This window comes from Danio rerio, chromosome 6 (genome assembly GCF_049306965.1).
Source record: "Danio rerio strain Tuebingen ecotype United States chromosome 6, GRCz12tu, whole genome shotgun sequence".
NCBI classification, from domain to species: domain Eukaryota; kingdom Metazoa; phylum Chordata; class Actinopteri; order Cypriniformes; family Danionidae; genus Danio; species Danio rerio.
In genome coordinates this window covers 47,225,216-47,250,518 of record NC_133181.1, presented here as the reverse complement: position 1 = coordinate 47,250,518, position 25,303 = coordinate 47,225,216, and the positions used below count along the sequence as shown (strand labels likewise).

At 33.1% G+C, this 25,303-nt stretch overlaps 1 protein-coding gene across 2 annotated transcripts in view; it reads left to right on the top strand.

Annotated features, from left to right (window-relative positions):
- The first annotated feature begins 14,254 nt into the window (after positions 1 to 14,254).
- cntn3b (contactin 3b) overlaps positions 14,255 to 25,303 on the top strand; it is a 125,394-nt gene continuing 114,345 nt past the window's right edge. For both annotated transcript variants that reach the window (XR_012408172.1, XM_679004.11), the window contains exon 1: positions 14,255 to 14,585. The gene's annotated coding sequence lies outside the window, so the exon portion shown is untranslated. The remainder of the gene's footprint in view (positions 14,586 to 25,303) is intronic.

Sequence of the window (25,303 nt, the reverse complement as noted above, 5' to 3'; positions counted from 1 at the left end):
CAGAAAACATTGTTTCTTACCTAATCCAATATGAAAAAAAAATATCTTTGAATAAAAGACACAGCAATTTATTTATTTATTTATTTATTTATTTATTTATTTATTTATTTATTTATTTATTTATTTATTTATTTATTTATTTATTTATTTATTATTTTCTTTTCAAACCATCAAGTTTTGTTATGGTAATGGCTGAAATCCACACTGCAGCATTTTTGACCTGTGAAAACAGCGCATTTTGAAAAGTCGATGAAGAACCCTTTTCATTTTTGGAAAATGATGGTCTTCCATTTTAGATTAGAGGGGATTTGTTGTGAACATTAGTAGGATATTTGGTTGTGTTTGGTTTTTTTCTTCAGCACCACCCATAGCCAGTTTTTTCTAATATTTAGTTGTTTATTGTCTGAAATTGTATATATTGTAAAAATCTTACTCGTATCTTACTCTTATCTCTTTAAATATCTTATTTTACCCTCACTTTTTTGTAAATAAATCACCATCATTTTGTTCACTAATTCTTGTTGTTCATCCTTACTTTGTAACACAATTTACTTTGAGTTTTTTTCGCAATCAAAATTCTCAGCTGAGGTGTACAACCCCACTCCCCTAGACTCCCAAGTGTTGAAACAGTATACTGTATAGACTGAAACACTGACTTTTGGTATCTATAATCACTCTTTGATAGGTCTTCTTTGCTATTGCTTATCAATCCCTGATTAATCATGCACCTCTCATTTGTTTAATAAACATTTGGTTGACAGCAAATCCAGATGCTGGCCAAGTATGAACATGCCCAGTGAATGTGAATGGTCAGGCATCGTGTGTTTTACGCTAGTATGGATGAAGATTGTTTAAACACAATTAAAATCTCAATATGAACGAAGAGAATTTTCATTTTAAAACAAAATTGAACTAGTGTAAATACATTGTTTCTGTAGTTTTGCAGTGATACTTATATCCATAAGAAAAAATAATTCACATAATCTTGTGATCTAAGTTTCCCCTGCAATTACAGTAAATGGTCAAAATTATGACAAGAAGTTGCAGTTTCAGATGTTTTTATAAAATTGTGGCAAATATATAACTCTCCCTCTCTGAAACATAATAAAATAAGTATAAGAGATCATTTCTTCTTTTGTTTTCAGGAGATCCAAGAGGTTTTCTACAATACACAATAAATAAATAATAAATAAAGAACAAATGTCCACTCTGCAAGTTTTTATTGGGGTATTGCGGTAGAGTCCGCTGCCCTGAATAAACTGAAGTCATAACCACAGCTGCGCTATCATTTACAACCTCAAATCATCACTTCCAAAACCCTGTTGCCAAAAAGCCTTAGCGGCAGAGACTTCGGAGGGCACCTAATTGGGAGCAATGTCTGTCGTGGGTCAGAGCGTAGCCGTACAGATCTCCCTCTCTTTTTAATTAATACCAGTGGGCTGTCACAGCCTCCAAATGAGAAGTCATGAAAGATGAGCGTGCAGTCGACCATGCAGCCATCTGAGAAAAAAAAAAAAAAAAAAAAAACTATGTGTTTGTATTGATGCCTCGTTCGCTGTGTTTTTTTTTTTTTTTCTGTTCTTGTTCGCTGTTGTGGATCAAACTATTTAGTCAATAAGGCTGTTTGGTGAGCTGGACACGTTGAGAAATGTTCCAGCAATCCAGAGTTATGACATACATATAATAACACAAGCAATGTAGGTCAATATTGCACCATATCCAAACATTGATCGTCATGTCACTTCTTAATCATACCTGTGTCTTAAAAAATCGAAACTTGACAGTGACATACCATACAAAGGGTCAGTTCATTCAAGCTAAAATATAAAATTGACTCATCATTACCCTCATGTCATTTTGTTCATCTTCAGAACACAAAACAGGCTAAATTAATATAATCATTCAGAAATGTTAGCTGCTCAATTTACTGAAAATATATATGTTTTTCTTACTTGGAGTTTTTGTCTGGTTTCTAGTCCAAATATCTCAAAATTCTTAAATCAAGAAGCATTTTCTAGATCAACAAAAAATAGTCTCATATTTAATTAGACAAAATAAATGTTCCTTAAAATGAGCAAAATAAATTGTCAATGTGACAAGCAAAATAATTTTGCTTTCAATTTGATATAATTATTTTTTTTTACCTCATTGAAAGATTATTTAGCTTTTTAAAGCAAAACACAACTTGCTTAATTTTGACATGATATTTTTGAAAACAACACAACATTATTTAGTTGTCTAGAAAATGCTTCTTGATATAAGAATTTTTTGATATTTTGACTAAAAACAAGACAAAAAAAGTTTTTTTTTTTTTTTTTTTTTTTTTTGCAGTGTTGAAGGTTTTAGGTTTGAAGTTTTAATCATAGTTTACGATTTACTGGTGCAATATGAATGTTTTCTGTGCTAATATGATAATATATGATATATGATAATAATACAAACGATCAAAGAATCCTAAAAAAACATTTAGCCAAAAGACTCATTTTATGATCTGCGCACACAAAGCTTTTGAATCATTTCATAATATTTAGATTGAACAGCTGAACAGTTCAATGATTACTTTTAAGATGTTTTGCCTGAGGGGCAGACATATCTCAGGTTTCAGTAAAATATTTTAAAGATGAACAGAAATCTTATGGGTTTGAAATGAGTGTGAATAAATAATTGAACTAACGTTAAATAAGAATAATAAATACTACAACCAGTGTGTTCCCAGTTCTGGGTTACAGCTGAAAGGGCATCCGCTGTGTAAAACAAATGCTGGAATAGTTGGCGATTCATTCCACTGTGGCGACCTCTAAAATAGAGGCCGAAGAAAAATTAATAAATGGATAACCAATGTGCAGTATTGAACATCATTGTAAAGTGTCATGCATTTTTGTTCTGGCATAAAATGCAATTTTAAACCAAAAATGATTTTATATATATATAAAGAAGGAGAAGAAAAAAGTTTGGCGGCCTTGTTCAAAGATATCATTTCATTATAAATCATTTTCTAAAAGAAAAAAAAAAAGCATTGTTTGCAACCCAGAGGCAATATTATGTAATATTGGGTTAAAAATAAAGGCTGTTATAGAGTAAACAGCAAGTTTAACCTATGATACAACTTTACACTCTCAGAAACAAAGGTACACAAGCTATTACCTGGGTGGTACCTTTTTAAAAAGTACAAATTTGTACCTAAAAGGTCTTAATACCTTAAGGGTTCATATTAGTACCTACAAAGTACAAAAGTGTTCCACTTACATTTTTAGGTACTAATATATACTTTTGAGGTACCAATATGGACCTTTAAGGAACAAATGTACTTTTAAAAAAAGGTACCAAACCAGTGACAGCACGCATACCTTTATCTTTAAGAGTGTACTTAGTGTAGTCGATAGAAGCATGAATAGGTAAACAACCAACACAGGCTCATTCTGAAAACGTACCATTATATATGTTTTTGAAGAGCCCCAAATATGTTGCTGGAGGTATGCTTTTTTGCAGTTTTTGTTCCATTTTTTTATTTTTTATTTTTTTGATCCACAAGAGGCCACTTTGTATGCTTTTTCAGATCTCAAATTTCTTCCGCGCCTGCTATTCACGCATAAGTTCACCAGAGGCCACTGTCGACTGACTGACTGATTGACTGACTAACTGACGGACCGACTGACCGACTGACTGACTGACTCACCCTCCTCCTACCCTAAACCCATCCAATAGTTTTTAAAAAACAATCCAGAAAAAGAAAACCCATCGCCTGGTTTTTACCACATTTTCACATCTTACATCTTCTTACCCTGTTATTTACTTGTTTATTTCATTTTTTGTCTTCTCTTTTTGTCTTACCCCATTTCTAGAACTGTTCTTTGCCAGACTCGAACCTCGAAAAGAAAATACCACACCGGATTGTTCATTTTAAAGGCAAAATGCAGTCTTACGTACTTCTGGCTACATTATTCATGATCTCCAGAAACGTATGTAGGACTATGTTTTCAGAATGAGCCTATGTTGTATACAACCCTTGAAAAATGTATTCAATTACTTCATTAAACCAGGCAGCCAATCTTTGACACATTTAATGATTAAGTTTTTCAGATTCTACAGGCAAAAGAGAATGTGTTATTTGATATGAGGTGATGAAAGTAAGCCTACTGAAACCATATATTAAAATATTTATATTTAATGTCATTTTGCAATTTATAAATGCAAATCACAAATCTCCCTTAATATCTACAGTATTTGTAGATTTTTATTATCAAAACTAACCAAATAAATAAGTACACACATTAGGTCATGCATTCGGTTTAATTAAAAGTTTCCTTCAACAATTTGATCATGATTGATGATTAAGAGAGTCATGATGGATGACCAGTCATTAAAGGTTTCCCAAACTATTTGGCTATGATTTATGATGAGCCATGATTGACGGGTCATTCAGGAGTTTCATTACTAAATATGTTTTGAAAGCCAGAAATAATGATTTTTCTTGGAAATTAGGCCATTAAAAGATGGAACTGCAAACATGGGGCTTGGAAATTTACAAAATCACATCAACATTAAACACTGCATCCTAAGAAAATCCTGCACGGTTGTTTCAATCCAATGTGGGTCAGAATTTATAAAAAAAAAAAAAAAAACAACCACTGGGTTAAAAGTTTTATTTTTAAAATTAAATATTTAACTTAATGGTTAAGTTTTAATCCATATTCCACCCATAATTTGGGTAAAAAAAAATCTAAAATCTTCTCTGTTGACATTTGTTTGTTTTTTTTGTACTTGAACTCCTATTGTTCAAACTCTATACAGTAAAATTCTGGTTGCCTTACATTTTTAAGCTGATTTAAATTAACCACGAGTCACTTATATTATATTAAACTGACTTAAAAAGCTTGCGTAACATACACAATTAAGTTAGAACATGATTAACTTAGTTTAATAACTTACAACTAACTGAAAACATATAATGTCATGATTAATTGTTCATTTAAATTCAGATGTGCACTAAGAATATAATTTTAAATCAACTGCAATTGCAAACAATGTATTGAAGCATTATTCAAGTTGACTGAGCCGTAGGTGCCAATTAGGAAAAAGGAGATACAAAAGAAGTGTAGTTTGGCAGAAAGTATATCACACAAGCTTATCGTTGTCTCGAGAATGCACAAATAAGACACGCTGCACTGTCTAGAGAATACAATGAAAGCAATGCCATGCTGAATAAGCATTGCGGTACCCTTGATTTGCTCAAAGCCTATAGGGGAACCAGATGGATCTGTGTCACCTGCCCAGCTTTGAAGTTCACAAACCCCAGCAGGATTTCCACCAAATGAGGGATCATATTCTGTTTGATGCCATTTTTTCCCCTCTCTGTATTGAAAGATAAAATAACGTGAGAAGATTTGTCTTTATTGCACATAGCCAGGGTCTCATCCTCGAGCCTGGATAATGAAATCTGAGGTTAAAGCTGCTTTTCATAATAATGTTTGTTTAGATGTTTAGTTTGCTGGCTCAGCTACTAAATCGAATTTACTTGTCTATTAAAGTTATGTGATATGTATGTAAGCCATATACCAATTCATGCAAGTATTACTTAAAACATTGTCTATACCTGTTCACATACAGTACATGTATTTGTGTGTATGTGTGTGTGTGCCTTAAAGGCGTAGTTGACCTAAAAGATAAATGTACTCATTATTTACTCATCCTCAAGTGGTTCTGTACCTTTATGAATATCTTGTTTTCTGTTGAACATAAATTAGGATATTTTGAAGAATGCTGGAAACCGATTGCCATAATAGATCAATGGCAATGAATTTTTAATATTATTCAAAACATGTTCTTAGGTGTTCAATAATATATATGATGACAGTAAATAATATTTGACTAGGTATTTTTCAAGACACTTCCATACAGCTTAAAGTTACATTTAAATGCTTAACTAGGTTAATTAATCTAAATAGGCAGGTTAGGGTAATTAGGCAAGTTATTGTTTGTTCTGAAGACTATTGAAAAAATACAGCTTAAAGGGGCTAACAATTTTGACCTTAAGTTTTTGTTTTTTAAGATTAAAAACTGCATTTATTCTAACTGAAATAAAACAAATAAGACTTTCTCCAGTAGAGAAATATTATCAGACATACTGTGAAAATCTATATATACACAACTGTTCTTTTTGGTTCCTGAATCTGATTGGTTGATGGCCGTGCGATATTTTCAAAATCACAGCACTCGTACACCCTCTTCACCTTTCACTCCTAAGTATTACTCCGCCCACATACAGCAACAAGCAAAGCAAATTTTGATGCTGTTGGACAACATAATTTACTTTTGAAATTTTTTTGTCAACTATGTGGTTGTTTAGATTGCAACTATGCAGCTTTATTTATGAGGATAGTGACTTTTTTTTTAATATTTATAATTTTCGAGATCAGCGCATCGGTCACCATCAGCCTGTCAGACTAAAGAAAGTGACGGTTGACAGAACGACTGGGACCGCATAATAAGTCAGAGAGAGAAAAACTCAGGGTGTTCTCAATGTAAGTTTCAAACTATAACTGAATAATTAATTATAAATACGGTAAGTGACAATCTAAGTCGATCTCTATTTTGTAGTGCTATATTTATACTATAGAAACCAGTAGTGTTTGCTTTGCTTTGGCTTTTTCGTGGTTATTTATTGTGATATCCTGATTTACAAGGAAATACTGGGAAAAGTCTCTAGATTGATGGTATAATATGCCGTTTAGCCTTATAATCTTAAAATGTAAGCAAATGGGGGCTGTTTTGTCATCACTTTAAACATTAAGCTAGAGAATCATTCAAATTCTAGCTCTAATGTGACGTTTGTGAATTGGAAACAGTTTCTGCTGTTTTGATGATCAGCTGCAGATTTGTCGGAAGAAAGTAGTTCTTCGTACAAAAGGGTTTTGAGACTCTCCGTGTTTAACTGTATTTTCTAACACATGATTATGCTGTTGAACTGTTGTATAAATGTAATATCACAGTCCAAGTGAGATCACAGTGCGATATGGCTGTATAACGGCACTCCCTCTTTCACCAGTGTCGATACACAGCCATATCACACTGCTACTCGTGTGATATTGCTCATATATTACCTGGTTTGGGGGGTTGAACTATTGCAAACCAGTACATGCTATTTTTCCATTTAAGATGATTCTGTTTGATTTCCACTTAGTTAAATATTAAAAAAAAAAACTGTGATGCTGTTTGTGAAACAAATGTGAAGACATTTATGCATTGGTGTTATTGTACCGTTATAAAGTTTTGACTAATTTTATTTTAATTTTAGTAATTTGCTTTTGACTGAAAAGAGGAGTTATTTTCTTATCAGTAACCTATAGGGTGTTATGTTGTTCAATTATTAGTAACTTTATTAAATACAATTTCAAGTTATATGCAACAGGATCCAGTCAGAAATCTATTTTAATAAAGGAATAAAAGTCTAATTATATAGAATATATAGAATGGAGAGTGAGCACCATTAAGAGAAATTTCACACTTACAGCTACAATACTTAGATCAGATAGAAAGAGGGCGAGTTCAGCCAACTTAACGCCAGTTGTACAACCGCAACATCTGTATTTATGAAGATAGGAACTGGGTGCTCACAAACTTACATGATTGTTAAAAACACCCTGTGCATTCAATGTATGTGGCAACTGAGATCCACGTAGTAAAGAGTACATTTTCTTCAATTCTAAAAAAAAAAATAAAATAAAAAAAAATACAAATAAAAAAAGTAAAAAAAAAAAAACTAAATATTTGCTGACTGACTTGAGGTATTATCTGTTGAAGCAAATTTTTGCACACCTTACATTGAACACTTGAAATCAAGAGTAAAAAATGGAAAACATAATACACCACATAATAAACACTTATATAACAACTCATAGTGACACCTGACATGAGGGTGGGTAAGTGAAACGATTTTCATTTTGGGTGAATCATTCCTTTAATGTTTATGTAGCTGTAAAATATAGGCTTATGTTCACCTCAAGCGAAATGGTGCAAATGACATGTTAGAACACTGGCCAGTGCAGTCAACCGTTCAGCTAGATTCAATGTTTCACAAAGCAGCAGGTCATGCGGTTGTCAGCTGAAGATGTTTTCACCCCTAGATGAGGAGCTTCTCAGGGTCTCACATAATTAAATGAAAAACTGTGCTATTATTTACTAGACATATCTGAAAGACCTTTTGCTCCATCTCTCATCAGTGGCTCATCTATCTTTCTCTGATTTCTAGAAACTGCAATGCGCTTTGACACAGGGTCAAAGAAAAAAACTCCATCCTTGGGCCACAATACCATAAATCTAACCTTCAGATATCTCAGGCATTATCGATTGACACTGTTAAGTGTTTGGTTCACTCTGCACAATCGTAAAAAAAGATATTTCCACTTTTCTTTTTCACCACTTCTCATTGCAATGACGTTAAGAACAATACTAGATTGAGTTTTAAAAGTAAATGTGTTTAGTACCATTGCTAATGAAAAATAACAGCTTTAACCATCCAACAATGCATTACAAGAAATGCAATTTTATGAAAAGTTTTATATATATGTTCCACACAACAGGATCTCACAGCAATTTGTAACGTTATTTATTTTGTCATACGATCTCATTCATAACTTTTAGTATGATTTGCTCATTCCCTAATCAGTGTTGCCAACTTTTTTCAATTAAAAGGCACTAAGCTCTGCCTGAAAAATCACTAAAAGTCCACCTAGATTATGTCATATTTCAATTAGCATATTACTAATGTCATCACATCCAACTTTTTCTGTTTGTTTAACAGCTTATGGTTAATAAAGGGGTATTTATATTTGCACAATGATTTATGTATACATGTAAATGTAACTAAATTCATTGCTCTTTGAATACAGTATATCAGTATAGATGTGTAGTGAATTTGCAGTAATCTCTCAGACGTAATAATCTCAGACAAGTTCCAAAACTGTCACTGAAATATCTGTGAGTGTGAACAAGAGAAGAGTGAACAGTCAAGTTAAATTATAACATTTAAAACAAGGGAGATGCAGATCACTTTGACTATACAAGGGAAATACCTCACACTCGCCGTGCTAAATCTTATGCAGAGGAATGATCTGCCCTCGGGCTGCAGGTGGGAGAGAATTGCTGTATGAGGACTGGGCCGCCTGCGTGTGCTCTGAGGCATGAGAGCGACCAACAGCATCATGTGCAGCTCATTGAAAAGAGTAGGAACAGTACAGTATCGACACATGAGTCTATAAACATCTATAGTAACACCAAAATGTCGCTAGATTTGTCGCTAGTTGCTTTTTTTGAAAATTTGTCATTAATGGGGTCTGAAAAGTTGCTAAATTTGCAACACTGCCCCTAGTGATGGTTAGATCTAGGATTGAAGTAAATAATTTATGGGTGAAGTATGCCTTTAAGAGTGTATGAATGTAAAATGTTCTTCAAGAAACTATCAATGTCAATAAAGCACCATTATAGGTCAATTCAGTAGAATCCTTTATTTCTTAGTCTAAGAGAAAAATTATATATATATATATATATATATATATATATATATATATATATATATATATATATATATATATATATATATATATATATATATATATATATACATACATACATACATACATACATACATACATACATACATACATACATAACATACATAACATACATACAGTTGAAGTCAGAATTATTAGCCCCCTTTGAATTTTTTTTCCTCTTTTTTTATATTTCCTAAATGATTTTGACAGAGCAATGACATTTTCACAGTATGTCTGATAATGTATTTTTTTTCCCTCTGGAGAAAGTCTTATTAGTTTTATTTTGACTAGAATAAAAGCAGTTTTTAATTTTTTAAACAAAATTTTAGGGACAAAATGATTAGTTCCCTTAGGCTATTTTCTTTTAGTCTACAGAACAAACCATCATTATACAATAACTTGTATACACACACACACACACACACATATATATATATATATATATATATATATATATATATATATATATATATATATATATATATATATATATACTTGTATACATATATACACACACACACACACACACACACACACACATACATACATACATACATACATACATACATACATAACTATTTGCCCCCTGTTTATTTTTTCCCCAATTTCTGTTTATTGGAAAGCAGATTTTTTCAACACGTTTCTTAACATAATAGTTTTAATGACTCATCTATAATAACTGATTTATTTTATCTTTGCCATGATGACAGTAAATAATGTTTGACTAGAAATTTTTCAAGACACTTCTAAACAGCTTAAAGTGACATTTAAAGGCTTTACTAGGTTAATAAGGTTAACTAGGCAGGTTAGGGTAATTAGGCAAATTATTGTATAACGATGGTTTGTTCTGTAGACTATTGAAAAAATATATATAGCTTAAGGAGATTAATAATAATTAGGTCCTTAAAATGGCTTGTAAAAAGTTTAAAACTGTTTTTATTCCAGCCGAAATAAAACAAATAGACTTTCTCTAGAGGAGAAAATATTATCAGACATACTGTGAAAATTTCCTTGCTCTGTTAAACATCATTTAGGAAATATTTTTAAAAAGAAAAAAATTCAAAGGGGGCTGATAATTCTGACTTCAACTGTATATATATATATATATATATATATATATATATATATATATATATATATATATATATATATATATATATATATATATATATATATATATATATATACAGTTGAAGTCAGAATTATCAGCCCCCTTTGAATTTTTTTTCTTTTTAAAAATATATATATTTACATTTAGTCATTTAGCAGACGTTTTTATCCAAAGCCACTTACAAATTAGGACAAGGAAGCAATTTACACAACTATAAGAGCAACAATGAATAAGTGCTGTAGGCAAGTTTCAGGTGTGTAAAGTGTAAGAAGCAAAGCATTAGTGATGTAAGTTTTTTTTATTTTTTATTTAGTTAGCGGTGGAGCCAGAGAGGCAGTTGCATATATTATATATTATATATTTATATATATAATCACAATAAATAACCTATATACAATGAAAAGATTCTTCAAGAAACAAACAATGCTAAAAAAAAAGACTTTTGTTTTTAAGAGAGTAAAAGTTTTGTTTTCCACAAGTGTTCTTTATAGTAGTAAAATGTTCTTAATGAGTCAAATATTATTCATCTATTAGTCAAAGAAAATAAAAGCATATTTTGGGAAATGAATACTGAAAAGTTAATTCATATAATTGTCAATGACAATAACAATCCTTTTTTTTTTCTTCTTTTTTTTCACAAGAATATGCCAGTTTGGTTTTGAATTTGTTTAGCTGGTCTTCCAGGATGACCAAATCCAGACATCAGAAGTCTAATACTACAAACTTAAATCAACAACTAAAAAGCAGCACACCACATATTTCATGCATGTAAAGCTGTGAAGGACAAAGGTTGTGCAAGGTTCAGAGGACTAACATTGACTGCGATATGGTGGCATTCAGCAGTAGGGTGTGCTGTTTTGTAGCTGAATTCCCAATGACCTGGAATGGTATGGGTTATCTGAGATTACTCTGGTTTCCTAGTCAGTTTAAATCACGGGAGACTGGGGCTAATTGTCACACATAGAAGTTTGCAAGGGCTATATGTCAGTGCCTATAATGTTTTGAGGCAAAAGTCCAATTAAATGAATATTTTTTCTAGCTGTTATATTGTTGGTTGGGAGACCAAGTTCAAATCATTTTGCAGTAAATAAGAATCTGTCACGATTAAAACAAACATTATAATATAATAATAGTTGTTTTGAAATAAGCAAATTAACAGCTTAGAAGAATAGTTTACCCCAAAACAAAAGTTGGTGTTAATTTACTCAGCTTAAGACCATACGAGAGACTTTCTTTTTTCAGTAGAATTAAAGAAGAGCAAACTGATGTTTTTAGAGATTTATGAAATGTGATATTCATTGGGAACTCAAAGAGTAAAAAATAAATAAATAAAGTAAATCATACTAAGTTATGTTATTATAAAGTTAAAAGGATAGTTCACCCAAAAGCTATGTCATAATTTACTCACCCTTTATCTTTTCCAAATCTGTTTGTTTGTTCCTTTTTTTTTTCTTTTCTTTTTTTTGAACACAATGGAATATAGGTGGGTTATTCCGCTGTGGCAACCCCTAAATAATAAAGGGACTAAACCAAAAATGAAAAAAAGAAAAAAAGAAAATGAATGAATGAATGAATGAACAATGAAATATATTTTGAAAAGAGATGGAAATAACCATTGACTTCCATAGTATTTGTTTTATTATGGTATCAATAGTCAAAATTAACAGGATTTCAGCTCTTTTAAAAATAAAATATCTAGCATTTAACAGAATAAAAAACTCATTAAGATTTAGAACCACTTGAGGGTGAGTAAATAATGAGTACATTTTTTCTTATTTTGGGGTTAACTATCCTTTAATACATGTGGATCTTGACCAGATATGCCAAAAGTAGGGCCTGTGGGCCAAAGTTGGCCCAGTGTAACCTTTTATTTGGCCCACCGTCCCATCTGAGGGGAGAGTGAGAGTGATGGAGAGGGTCAGAGCAATTGCATGTAACACAGAGATCATCATTTCTAATGTGACGTAACCTTTTTTGTTTATTTTATTGCTGAGCTACAAAAAAGCACACTGAAATTAAATGTTTCAATCAATTCTATTCTATTTTTAAAAATCTATTTTTAAAATATATTTATTATCTGTTTTTTGTCCTGTCTCTGTAATTCTGTTGCACTGTAGAAGCTCTGTCACGAAAACAAATCCATTGTATGTGTGAACATCCCTGGCAATAAAGTTTTTTCTGATTCAGATATGTAAATGAATCTGGTTAAAATATTGTATCTTGATGGATAGAGGACTGTGCTGAAGTCATCGGTGAGAAAATCAAGTCAAGAACTAGTGTAATTCTGTTATGAATGAGATTGTTTTGTTTTTACTGTAATAAATTTATTTTAAAATGTAAAAAACTGTAGTTTATATAAAGCAATATCACTATAAGTCATTATCACTATAAAGTGCCTTTGATGTCCCACAAGATTGAATCAGTTCTATATGAACACAATGTGAAATAATGACATTCTGATGTTTTAATATAATTGGTTACACCTTTACACACATGCAGGTAGAATTGTAAGTGTTTTAAAATATGTATTTGTTAACTTTTGTCATAATCTTTCCTTGAATGGATGTGATTTTGCCATAAATTAAAAAAAAAAATTTAAATATTCTGATTGTCTTTAACAAGTTATTTGACAAAAAAAGGTCAAAAAAAGATGTCCTAAAGGCACATTATAGTAATGTGACTCAAAAGTGATAACGTTTACTGGTCATTTTTAAATATTATTAAATAAATTAGAAATTTACGCATGGAAACTATATTTACCTTCGGCCCACAAGCCTCAATCAAGTTTGGTTTTTGGCCCTTCATAAGAAAAAGTTTGTGCATCCCTTGTCTTGACAATACATTGAAGTGTCACATGTGCCCTATATTATATTTTTAACAAATTAAAATTAAATGATTCATTTCTGTTTATCACAACATACCTTAGACGTTTTGTGTTTCATTACCTCTTTTGTTAAAGCCTGACAACGTTCCCCGTTGGGCTGATTGATGTGTGTTCATTCAACTGTATCTTTCAGTGCTGGACATGTTTAATTGCTTTTTTCACAGCCTTTAAGTCTGTTCCTAATTGACTTTCAAAAATAAACCTGCCCTGAGAAACATTCACAGGAGTAAAACGTGTGACAACTAGCACCCATCTCCCAAAAGTTGAGCTGTGAACAAACTGAAAACGCTACAGGGTGGAGTGCTTTTGTGGAACAACTATATCTTCTAAACATATTAGATGTACTAAATTTACACTGCAGATGTAAGCGGAATTAAAGGATAGCCATTACAGGCTGTTGCAGTTCTAATATTGCAGAAAATGAATTTCTTAAGGGTACAATTCTCAGAGGTTATCCAATTTCTAATGCACACAGTGGCACTGCAGGAGTGGGCAAGCATTAGACAAGTGATGCAAATTTAACAATCGCATAAAAAACGTTCTCTTTGAGCCACTTTGCTCGCTGAATTTGGGGCGTGCTAACAGAGACACTCTCAGCAGGAGGTGTATCAGCATGTAAGGTACCACAACTGCGCATTTCATCCACTGAGCGGCTGCTGGAGGAGGAGATACGCATCATATATACCCAACCAACCGTCTTTTTGGATCACTCTGCTGGTCGGAACCGATCACGGGGCACGTGTGTGCAGTGGATACGCCGGAGCGCCGTGATTCGTGGACTAATTGCGGGGCGCTTGCGGGAATACGAGGAGCTTCTCTGCGCACAAGAGGGAATAAATCTCCTTTTCCTGTCCGTCTCCACGCAGTCTTCGATTTAGAGGGCATTTATTTGATACTAAAAGTGAGAGAACGATCTCAGGCAAAATGTTACCGACGACATTAGGAGGTTAGAGGTGTTGAGGTTTAACCCATCACTGAACATGGAATAAATTCGCTCGTCTTCGCTCATTTGGACTTGGAATAACGAGAGCGCATCACGGTGAGTTTGATTCATTAGTTCAACTGGAAGTGCAAGTTTTATCCGAGATGCCAAATGATGAACATGATTATGGACATCGTTATGAATAGTAGGCTGTATCGCGTCGAGTTAAATAGGAAGCAAGCGCTGCTTTTACACATCAACACCCATAACGACCGCACTTCGGATTCGCTGCTGCTATTTAGGGATATCACTTTGGAGGAGTCCAATTTTTCTTGACAGATCCTGTGCCTTGACAGTTCCACTTGTAATCGTCGAATAGTTTTGAGGAAGCGAATATGAAGCTAGATAAAATGCATTTACTTAAGAATTTAGCTTCTGCAATGATTGATGGGATCACTTTATAACAAATAAAAAAATGGCTATTCGTTTCCATGTTGCCTACTTTTCAAAAACTATTTATAATACCCTATTGAACACCAGACCAAGTATGTGTTTTTTTAAAAAAAAATCTTATTTTGATATCATGCATTCATTCAATTTCTTTTCAGCTTAGCTCATTGATTAATCAGGAGTCACCACAGCGGAATGAACCACCTTATTTTGATATCACTATTACATTACCTCAATGTCTGTCCTGCGATGCAATAGCTAACATGTAAAAACATGCCTACGAGGTTTAGCCTATAAATACAACAAAATATTTCAGACTCAATAAACCATTGATTCAAATAACGACTGAGACATATAAAAGAATCAGAGTCGTCTGGGAATCCGACTGTGTTTCACTTTGTTTTATTGAATCAGTCGTGGATTCTGTTTTTCACTCACAATAATTGGTTTATTCATTCATATATTTATTTTCTTTTCGGTTTAGTCCCTTTATTAATCAGGGGTTGCCACAGAGGAATGAACCGGCAACTTGTTTAGCACATGTTTTACACAGCGGATGCCCTTCCAGCCGCAACCTATCACTGGGAAACACCCATACACATTCGATAATTGGTATATTCATACATTCATTCATTTTGTTTTCAGTTTAGTCCCTTTATTAATCTGGGGTCACCACAGCGGAATGAATCGTTAACTTATCCAGAACAAGCTTTACGCAGCGGATGCCCTTCCAGTTGCAACCTATCACTGGGAAAAAACCATACACACTCATTAATTGTTATAAAATAGAGTCATTTATTCGCATAATTTAAATAATTCACTAACAAAAGCATAAGAGATTCATAAGAGAATCAAAGTGTGGATCTAATTCGGGCATGGACATTTGTACTATGCTGGGTCTAGTTTGCTTTATAAAAATAGCCTAGTGAGGTAATCATTAAAATGTTTTTAAATATAATATTGTAAAAAATAAAAAAAAACTAGTTTAATTTAAATCCAGAGGTTTGTATGCTTACATTTTCAGTTTTTCATGTAATATATTTTAAACTCACCCGTTAATATTTTTTAAAAAATTTTTTATGGGTGGTATTATTATTATTATTATTTATCCTTTTTTATTGTATAACAATTCCTATTAACCTGAGTTTTACCTTGCTCTCTTTCAACTTTAAACGCTTCAATTGGTGCTCTGAACTGTAAACTCCGCCTTCTTTAATTCTGGTGGGCTCTGATGGTGGACGAGGGCTGTGTAGTAGCATAAAATACAGAATTTACTGACATTGTATATTTGCCATACTGCCACAATCTTTGACCTCTGTTACTTATAACATTCTGAAAACTAAGATGCAACTAAGTAACAATTTAAGTTATTGAATTTTTTCAATTTATATATATATATATATATATATATATATATATATATATATATATATATATATATATATATATATATATATATATATATATATATATATATATATATATATATATATAATTATTATTATTTTTTTTTTGCAGCCAAGTTTTTAAAATATACATAAATTCTGACAGCGCCTTATGCTATTTTAGTTGCAGCACATGTTTGATTCATTAGGTGAACTGCACACTGTTCTCAGTCATATAGGGCAGAAGATCACAAGGGGCGTAAACATCATCCCTATTTCAGATAACCTAAAATTCCCTTTGACTCAGGATTCATAATATACAGTAAAGCTGACAGGTGCAACCGGTAGGTCTTTGGCATCTTTCATGTCGGTTTTTAGAGTGTAAGTGGGTAAAACCACATTGTGTAAAGCTTTTATAAGTGTGATCCAATCTGGGTTGGTTTCTTTTGAAGTATACCCTCAAACAAATGTAAGGTGGATCAATAAACTCTCCTTAGATCAGCCAACCCTGCCTCTGCCACCTGGCTTATAATCTCGCAGAGGTGTTCTAAAACTTTGGGAATTTAAGTGCCATTATGCATCGCAGGATTGAGACAGAGATGGAAAGGAAGGACACAGGAGAAAATACACATTCGGCTCTCTATCTACACCACATCTGCTATTCAAATAGGAATGGGATCCTTCTCTTGTGTGTTCATGTTTATTTATGGATGCATCTGGGATGCATGGCTCATCTCATTTTGTTGCTAACAAGCACAGCCAAATTAGAGGTGAGAACACTGGGAAACAGCAGTGTGCGGGATTCAGTCAAACCAGTCCACAGCACAGCTTGGCTTCCTATGAGACTATTTATTTATCTCATTGTGTTGTATAAAGTTCATTTAAAGAGAGACTAAAGCTAAATTTGAACATGAGGGAGGAATTCATTAGAGATGAAAGTAATGTTAGTTTATATAACATTTTTTTTCTGTCTTTCTTAATATCCATCTCTGGAATTTGCTTTCTACAGTCTGGATCACAAACTTTTTCCACACATCCTTATCTTTGTAAGTGCTTTTCTTATATCTTTTTAATCTTTCATGCCTGAAGGAATAGTTCACCCCAAGATGAACATTGTCATGTTGATGTTGTTTCAATCTGTGGAAGAGAAAAACTGAGAAAGTTTGATGAATTTTCTTGTGGGTTTTGATGTTATGGTCGAAGTCATCAAAGTATCAAGTCATTTAAAGGACAGTTCACGTAAAAAAAGAGAATTTGCTCATACATACTCACCCTCAAGTGGTTCCAAACCTTTGAGTTTATATCTTTTGGTAAACACAGCTGGAAAATGGAACCATTTTGTTCCAAAGTATTTGTTTGTCCTACATGTAAGTCAGATTTTCAGCTTTCTTCAAAATATTTACTTTGTGTTCAACAAAACAAATAAACCTAAAATAAAAATAAAAAAATACATTAAATGCATCTTTATTATCAGCATTACAGATGGAATTGTTTAGTCTTATTTTCTCTTTTCCTTAGATTTGATTCCCTTTACCAACATTAAAAGCTAATTTAAAGTTAATCTTCGCTAACCCTTTGGTATCAAAAATCTAATATTTAATAATCACAAATTGCATTATAAAGTTGTGATGCCATTTTTAAATGTACTTATACATACTTAAATTATTTTAAAAACTTTTTTGAATGTTACTATATGATAATTGTAATATAAGCACATACTATTTTATGTTTAATGTAGCATAATGTTTGAAGCATTAAATACTAAAAACAACTAAATCCTGGTTGTTCAAAATAAGTATGTAAAATGAGCATAATCAACACAATGGTTATGTTTTTTGTGACAACTTAATTGTTTTACAGTATGTTCAATCAACTTGAATTTATAAATAGAGAATTACAACTCACTGTAAAAAATGCTGGGTTCCACTCAAATTCCTTCATGTTGTCCTAACACAAATCCATTAAGTTAACTTTGTGAAAACTTAATTGATTTGTGTTAGGACAACATGAAGGAATTTGTGTGGAACCCAGCATTTTTTACAGTGAGTTGTAATTCTCTATTTATAAATTCAAGTACATGCGAGTTTAGAATGACACAATTGTGAGCAAATGATGACAGAATTGTCTTTCATAGATGAACTATGTCTCTAAGGCAGAAGGAGTGTGTCTGTTTGTGTGTGTTTGTGTTTGTGTGTGTGTGTGTGTGTGTGTGTGTGTGTGTGTGTGTGTGTGTGTGTGTGTGTGTGTGTGTGTGTGTGTGTGTGTGTGTGTGTGTGTGTGTGTGTTGAAGAGGGACCTGCCACTGTGATTATTGGGTTGTGGGATGGATCGCTGGCTGCAGTCTTACTGTTAAGTGCACTTTTTCTTCTCATCCCACAACACTTTTACAGAAGGCATCTTTCAATTTTATAGACACCAAAAGAGAAAAACTGTTTTTAAAAGGTTGGTGGTGAGGCTTGTGTATATTCTGTTTAGGCTTTAGTCATGCTTTATCTGTATTCATTACTGTAAAATAAAAGTATCTGTAAATTGACCCTATTCCATTATTTTAGATTTATGTTTTTTATTCATTTATTTATGCTTTAAAATTGCATTTGGCATTTTGACCTTCCTCCAACAACTTTTGATAATTGAAAATTTGCAAAAGTGAAAATTATTAATAGTCTTAATTGATATGTTGACTATATTGGTGTTGTAAATTATGATTATGTAAATACAAAAATTTTCACAGAGATGGGTTGTGACTGGAAGGCCATCCGCTGAGTAAAAACTTGCTGGATAAGTTGGCGGTTCATTCTGCTGTGGCGACCCCAGATTAATAAAGGGACTAAGCCAACAAGAAAATGAATGAATAAATACAAAAACCTGGTAATAAACTGTCAGTCCTTTCTCTGTCGTATTACAGACTTAATTCTGTATATTATTTGATTTTACAATATATCACAATAAGGAGCGAGACGTGTTTGGTACGATTTGTTGCTGTTTTTAGACCACTGGGTTTGAGTTTATTCACCATATGGGGCATAAGAATAGGAAATGTGGTTGGATATAACTTTATTAATGAACTTTTTTTGACCACACCTCTTAACTTAGAAAAAGTTTTGAAACAAATACTTGCGCTTACTAAATGAAATTAAGCTAATGAATGTCTTGAAGTGAAGTGAGTTTCCACCTTTTTCTTATCCACGAAATGAAGGAGTAAATAGTAAAAGTAAAGAGAAAGAGAAAGTAAAAAGGGTTGAATGAAGGAGACTCGTTCTTTATCCTCATGCAAATGGTCTGTTTAACTGTTTTCTCGCTAATCAAGCATTACATTTTTCCACTTACAAATTCTGATATGTAAATAGCAAATGTGCCATGGTGTGACAAAACTGACTCTTAAAGGGAACAGAGATAGGGCCTCTGTTTGTAACATCAAAATTTGACAGAGCAAAATTCAACTTCCCATAAATGCAATTCATACCTACAAATAAATAGATAAAAGCAGTGAATCATAAAATGTGTAATCTGTAAATTAACAGATATTTTTTTACAGTGTATAGTTGGCCACTTGCACTCAAACTGCTTCAATCAAAACTATATAAAAAAATTGTTACAACATTTCCAATTTCCATCTAATATTTATATTTCGTTTTATAACACTGGCTGCAGCAGACCTCTTTATTCTCGCAAATCGCTATGCTTCAATGGTCATGCATGGGACATGATTTATTATCACTGGCTAAAAGACAATATGCAGTCAACTTCCCCATATTGTTACAAGAACTGATGATTTATAGCAGAAATATGAAACCAGCTCCTACACCAAATGTTCAGTGACAGTTGAAGCACCACTGTGCAGTTGATCTACAGTAATTATAGTCTAAAAGTACATGTAATGCTAAGGTTCAGCTGACACACTTTTCCAAAGAGTCTTATAGCACACTTATTAAAAGGGACAATCCCCCTGAAGTAACTTGAGGTTAAGTAGCTTGCTCAAGAGCATGACGGAGACGGTTTCAGGAGCCGTTCTTTTCAGATGATAGAGTTTGCCAAGTAAGATGAGTTCTGTCAACATTAGTGTTTGATTTTGGACCATTATTCCTGTCAACAAAATGTTTTTAAGGCAACCCATGGCCACATCCATGGCCCCAGTGCAAGAGTTGAGAACTTCTAGCCTAGCCTTAGCCTCAGACATCATGAACTGCTCACTAAATGACAAAACTGGAAACATTTCAGGAGTTTTGAAGTTCTCATCTGATTCTACAGGATTTGTGTAAGATGTTTATATATTCTTAACCTTATAACCTGGAAAGACAGCTGTTATGATGGCAAATTCCTTGTTTGGAAGATGAAAGCCATTGTAATAAAAAGCAACAAATGGCACTTAAAGGGATAGGTCATCCAGAAATGAAAAGTGTGTTATCATTTACTCACTCTTTTCTTGTTTCAAACCTTTATGAATTTCTTTCTTCTGTTAAACACAAAAGGGGATTTTTTTTTTTGTGTGTGTGTGTTCAACAGAAGACAGAAAATCATAAAAGTTTGGAACCACTTGAGAGTGAGTAAATCATGATTCAGTTTACATTTTTGGGTGAACTATTCTTTTAATATAATAAATTACATTCTAAATTTTACAAAAATGATTTGTAGGTTACACTATACCATCTAAAAGATAGAGACTGCTCTGTTATTGTGGGGATATTGACAATACATTTTACAAGTAACACTTGAAGGTGATGTAGTTACACATATCCCAAGCATTACCATTGTAATTACAATGAATTGTGCATAATTACATGTAGCTAATCCTACACCTAACTCACATTCTAGCCTTTTTTTTTGCATAACAAGAACAATAGCATACAAAAAATGAGGAATACAATGCTTACATTTTTCACATCAAAGGAACAAATCAGTAGAGAATAAAAAAAAAAAACAGGAGATACAGATTTTACAAAAAAAATTGCATAAGAAAAGGATTCAAAAATTGCATACATCCTTACAGATTTTTAAAAATATGTTTTATATCTTTTAGGGTTTTAATATAATGCTTAACATCAATTTTAAACAAATAAATAGTAGGCTTATCATTGGACCATTTCTGTTTGTGTATATGGTACTTCCTATATATTATCATTAAACTAATAAACAAATTTTGCTCCAAAGTTTTGTTATTATTGTATATCAAAAAAAAAAAATAACAATCTTTACAAGTCCACATTGTAACCTCAACATATAGTAAGTCCATGTGATGAATTAATATTACTCAGTAGTTAAAAGAATTGTTACACTGTGACTACTTCACTTAACCCTAACCCTAATTGCCATACCCCTAAACATAATGATGAACAAAACAAACTGTGATTGGTTTCCATGGTCAATAAAATATACAATAGATTTTAGACCTGCTGGCATTAGTATTTAAGTTTGGCTGTGTGAGAATAGCACTGGCCAAAACCTCCAGCCTCAGACATCTTGCCCACAGACCCCTGACTGAGCTGATGCAAAACACCATGTTTACATCAGAAGCAGCCCAATGCAGTGTGACTAAAAACACTGCCTGACTAAAAACAGGCCTTAAAGTCACTTAAGGCAGTGGCTTCCATAGCATTGAATAGTATGACACCTTAAGGTTGTCAATGGTTACAGGTTTTCAGCATTCTTCAAAATATCTTCTTTTGTATTCTTCAAAGTCAAGGGTGAGTAAATGATGGCAGAGTTTATGAGTGAACTATCCCTTCGACTCACAAGCATACTATGTTTACATTGTTGCACGTTAAAGGTCCAGTAAAAGTAAAAAAAAAAAGTTTTTTAGATGTTTGCATTAGAATGTTAGTAATGAGTGTTATCTATAAGCTAGTGTGCTACAAAACAATGTCGAATATTGCATTTAAAATATATAAAACTAATATAAACATCTAAAGCTTGCAGTTTGTCGCTTCCTCCTGAATGAATCAATGTTTTTTTTTTTTTTTTTTTTTTACATCACCTCAATCTTCAGTCATTCAATAATTAATTTTCCTTTGGCTTAGTCCCTTTATTAATCAGGGGTCACCACAGCAGAATGAACCGCCAACTTATCCAGCATATGTTTTACACAGTGAATGCCCTTGCAGGTGCAACTCAGCACTGGGAAACACTCATAAACTCTCGCATTCACTACCATACACTATGGCCAATTTAGCTTAATCAATTTACCTGTACCACATGTAACTTCACACAGAAATGCCAACTGACCATGCCATGACTCTAACCAGTGACCTGTTTTTGCTGTGAGGTGACAGTGCTAACCACTAAGCCACTGTACAGCACCCTCAAACTTCAGAATCTCATCAAATCTTGACCAATCAAATGCTCTCTAGTATCTGACATGCCCTGCCCCCTTCAAGACATTTCTTATTTGCTTTTCATTTGATGTGCTTGATCTCAACCACTCCCACCAGCAGAGCTGTGATAAAACAAAATGCTATTGGCGTTTTTTTTTTTTTTTCTCTCTACATGTTTCAGTTGAAATTATGTCAAACATTGAATAAAATTTTACATTTTAAAGCACTTCTCAGTATCTTTCAGTACAATTATGTGTAATTGAGCTTGGCTTGATTCCCACAGAAAGTCTTTCGTAAAATTGCAATTGTTCTGTTGGTGGATTATTTTTCATATAGTATCTTACATTTTTAAATACAGCATGATCTGAGATTTCTAAGTCAATCCATGCTTATACATTTTCTTTTATTTGATCATACACAAAAACAACCTTTACTGTTCCACTAAACCAATGAACAATCTTGGCTTCAGCACAGAGAGTGTGATGCTTCATGCTCACTGCTTAATTCCTTTTTATCTTAATCATTGATCCGCATTTAAAACCGTCATTGCACAGATATGTGTCATCACTATGACGCACTGTTTACCACATTGATCCCGCTTTTTATCGCTCTGTGTGAAAAGGGTTTAAAAACAAAAGGTCCATGTTGATATGTAAGATTTGTAAGATTTCTATATATATATATATATATATATATATATATATATATATATATATATATATATATATATATATATATATAAACACATCAACATTTGTAATCTATTTTGTCTTCTAGTGGGAAATTTACTTAAAGATAGCTTCCACATACAGGTCAGTACCATAACCAGAGAGCTACAGTGCTTGGCATGTTCCTCAACACACCCCACACTGATGATCATCTCCGCAAAATGTGTTTTCAAATCCTTACATCCTGACTCTATGAAATCAACCTGAATTGCTTCCCCATTCTGCATCGTACTATAATAGTTCATCCACGAGTTACATCGTTGTTTGGAAAACGTACCCCTGATCAGTTTGTTATTTGCCTAATAAATGATAATAGGCTACAGTTTTTAATCAGAAACTTTAACAGATTACTATTTTTTTCTAATGATATATGATGTAATTAATTTGTATTTCTTTCTTATTTCTGTATTGTAAATCTTTAGGAAATATTTGGAACATAAAAAAGTGTGATTATAATGAACATCCGACAAGTTAATCCAGCTAAAAACAGTGCTTAAATGTCATTAAAATGACACCATCATCGTAAAGATATGTGTTATCACTATGACATACTGTTTACCAGATTGGTCCCACTTTTTAGCGCTCTGTGTAAAAAGGGTTTAATAACAAAAGCCCCATGTTGATAAGATTTACAGCAATGCCACAAATTAATAAATAAATCAACCTTTGTGATCTATTTTGACTTCAAGTGGGAAATTTACTTGAAGATAGTTACAATATACAGATCAGCAGCATAACCAGAGAGCTACAGTCCTTGGCATGTTCCTCAACACACCCCACACTGATCATCCTCTTTGCAAAATGTGTTATCCGTTTGCAATTACATGTGCATGTGGCTCAAATCCTTACATCATGACACTATGAAATTGTGAATTGCTCCCCCTTCTCCTCACACTTTCCAATCGTTTCTTTAGAGTGAAAAAAAAGATGCCTTTAACCACTTCTTACATTAGCTGTATGCCAAAACGGTGCTTTTGGTAACCAAGCAGTGACTCATTTACTGGTGCAATGGAAGCATGCAGTGGCTTTCATTGCATAGCACTGATGCAGAGGTGATGCCGCACTGCCTCATTACATTTGCCAGTCGAATGCTCATCATTCTGCTTAATAAGATGCTTGGTGGAAGCTGGTGGAAAATGACACCACTGAAATGTTTTTTTTTTTTTAGTGGGGGAAGCTCACGAGAGATTGCTTGTAATTGCAATTCATGGCTTGTCTCTCGTGATGCTGGATGTGAAATGAACACAATTTCGAAACTACATCCATTGTTTGGCTTGCATTTATTTTTTTTCCCCTACAAAAATCTGCTTTTGAAAGCCTTGCTGTGAGGTGTTAGTTATCTTGTTTTTATTTGCAGGCTTGCCTGTTAGTGTGCTTTTGTTGGGCTGCATACACTGCACAGGTTGCATGCAGGGGTCATAAAGCGAAACATAGACAGCTGAAATGATTTCCTCTCCCCTCTTGTCCTGCGTCAAAAGCAGAGCTGTGTAATCCAATCTGACAGAGTTTCCTGCAGCATAACGTGCCCCCAAACTTAAAAGACGCCAGGCAAATCCGCCCAGGGACCCCCTGTCCCTGCAATTACGACAGACACCCAGCAGTTATCCCCACCAGGATACAGCGCTAAACAAGGGGCTCCTCTGAAGATTATGCAATTATAACGAAACGATAGCAGATTACTCTTCCCCAAAGCCTTCATGCTTTTATTCATTTAAAGGGCCAGTGCTGCAAAAAATGAGTAAGCCTTTCAGAACAGAACTGAGAAAAATAGTGTAGACAAATGGTTTTAAACCTCAGGGTGTTAAATAAAGACTGTCTAACTGGTTCTTTAGATGAAAAAAAAAATCATATGGCCTTAGGCTATAGAGCTAGAACTGTGACAGTTAGGGCTTTTCGAAAGCAAGTAAAGAAAAATCTCCAATTCTCACAGGAGTGAAGCCCTCATGAAATGCTATAAAAATCCC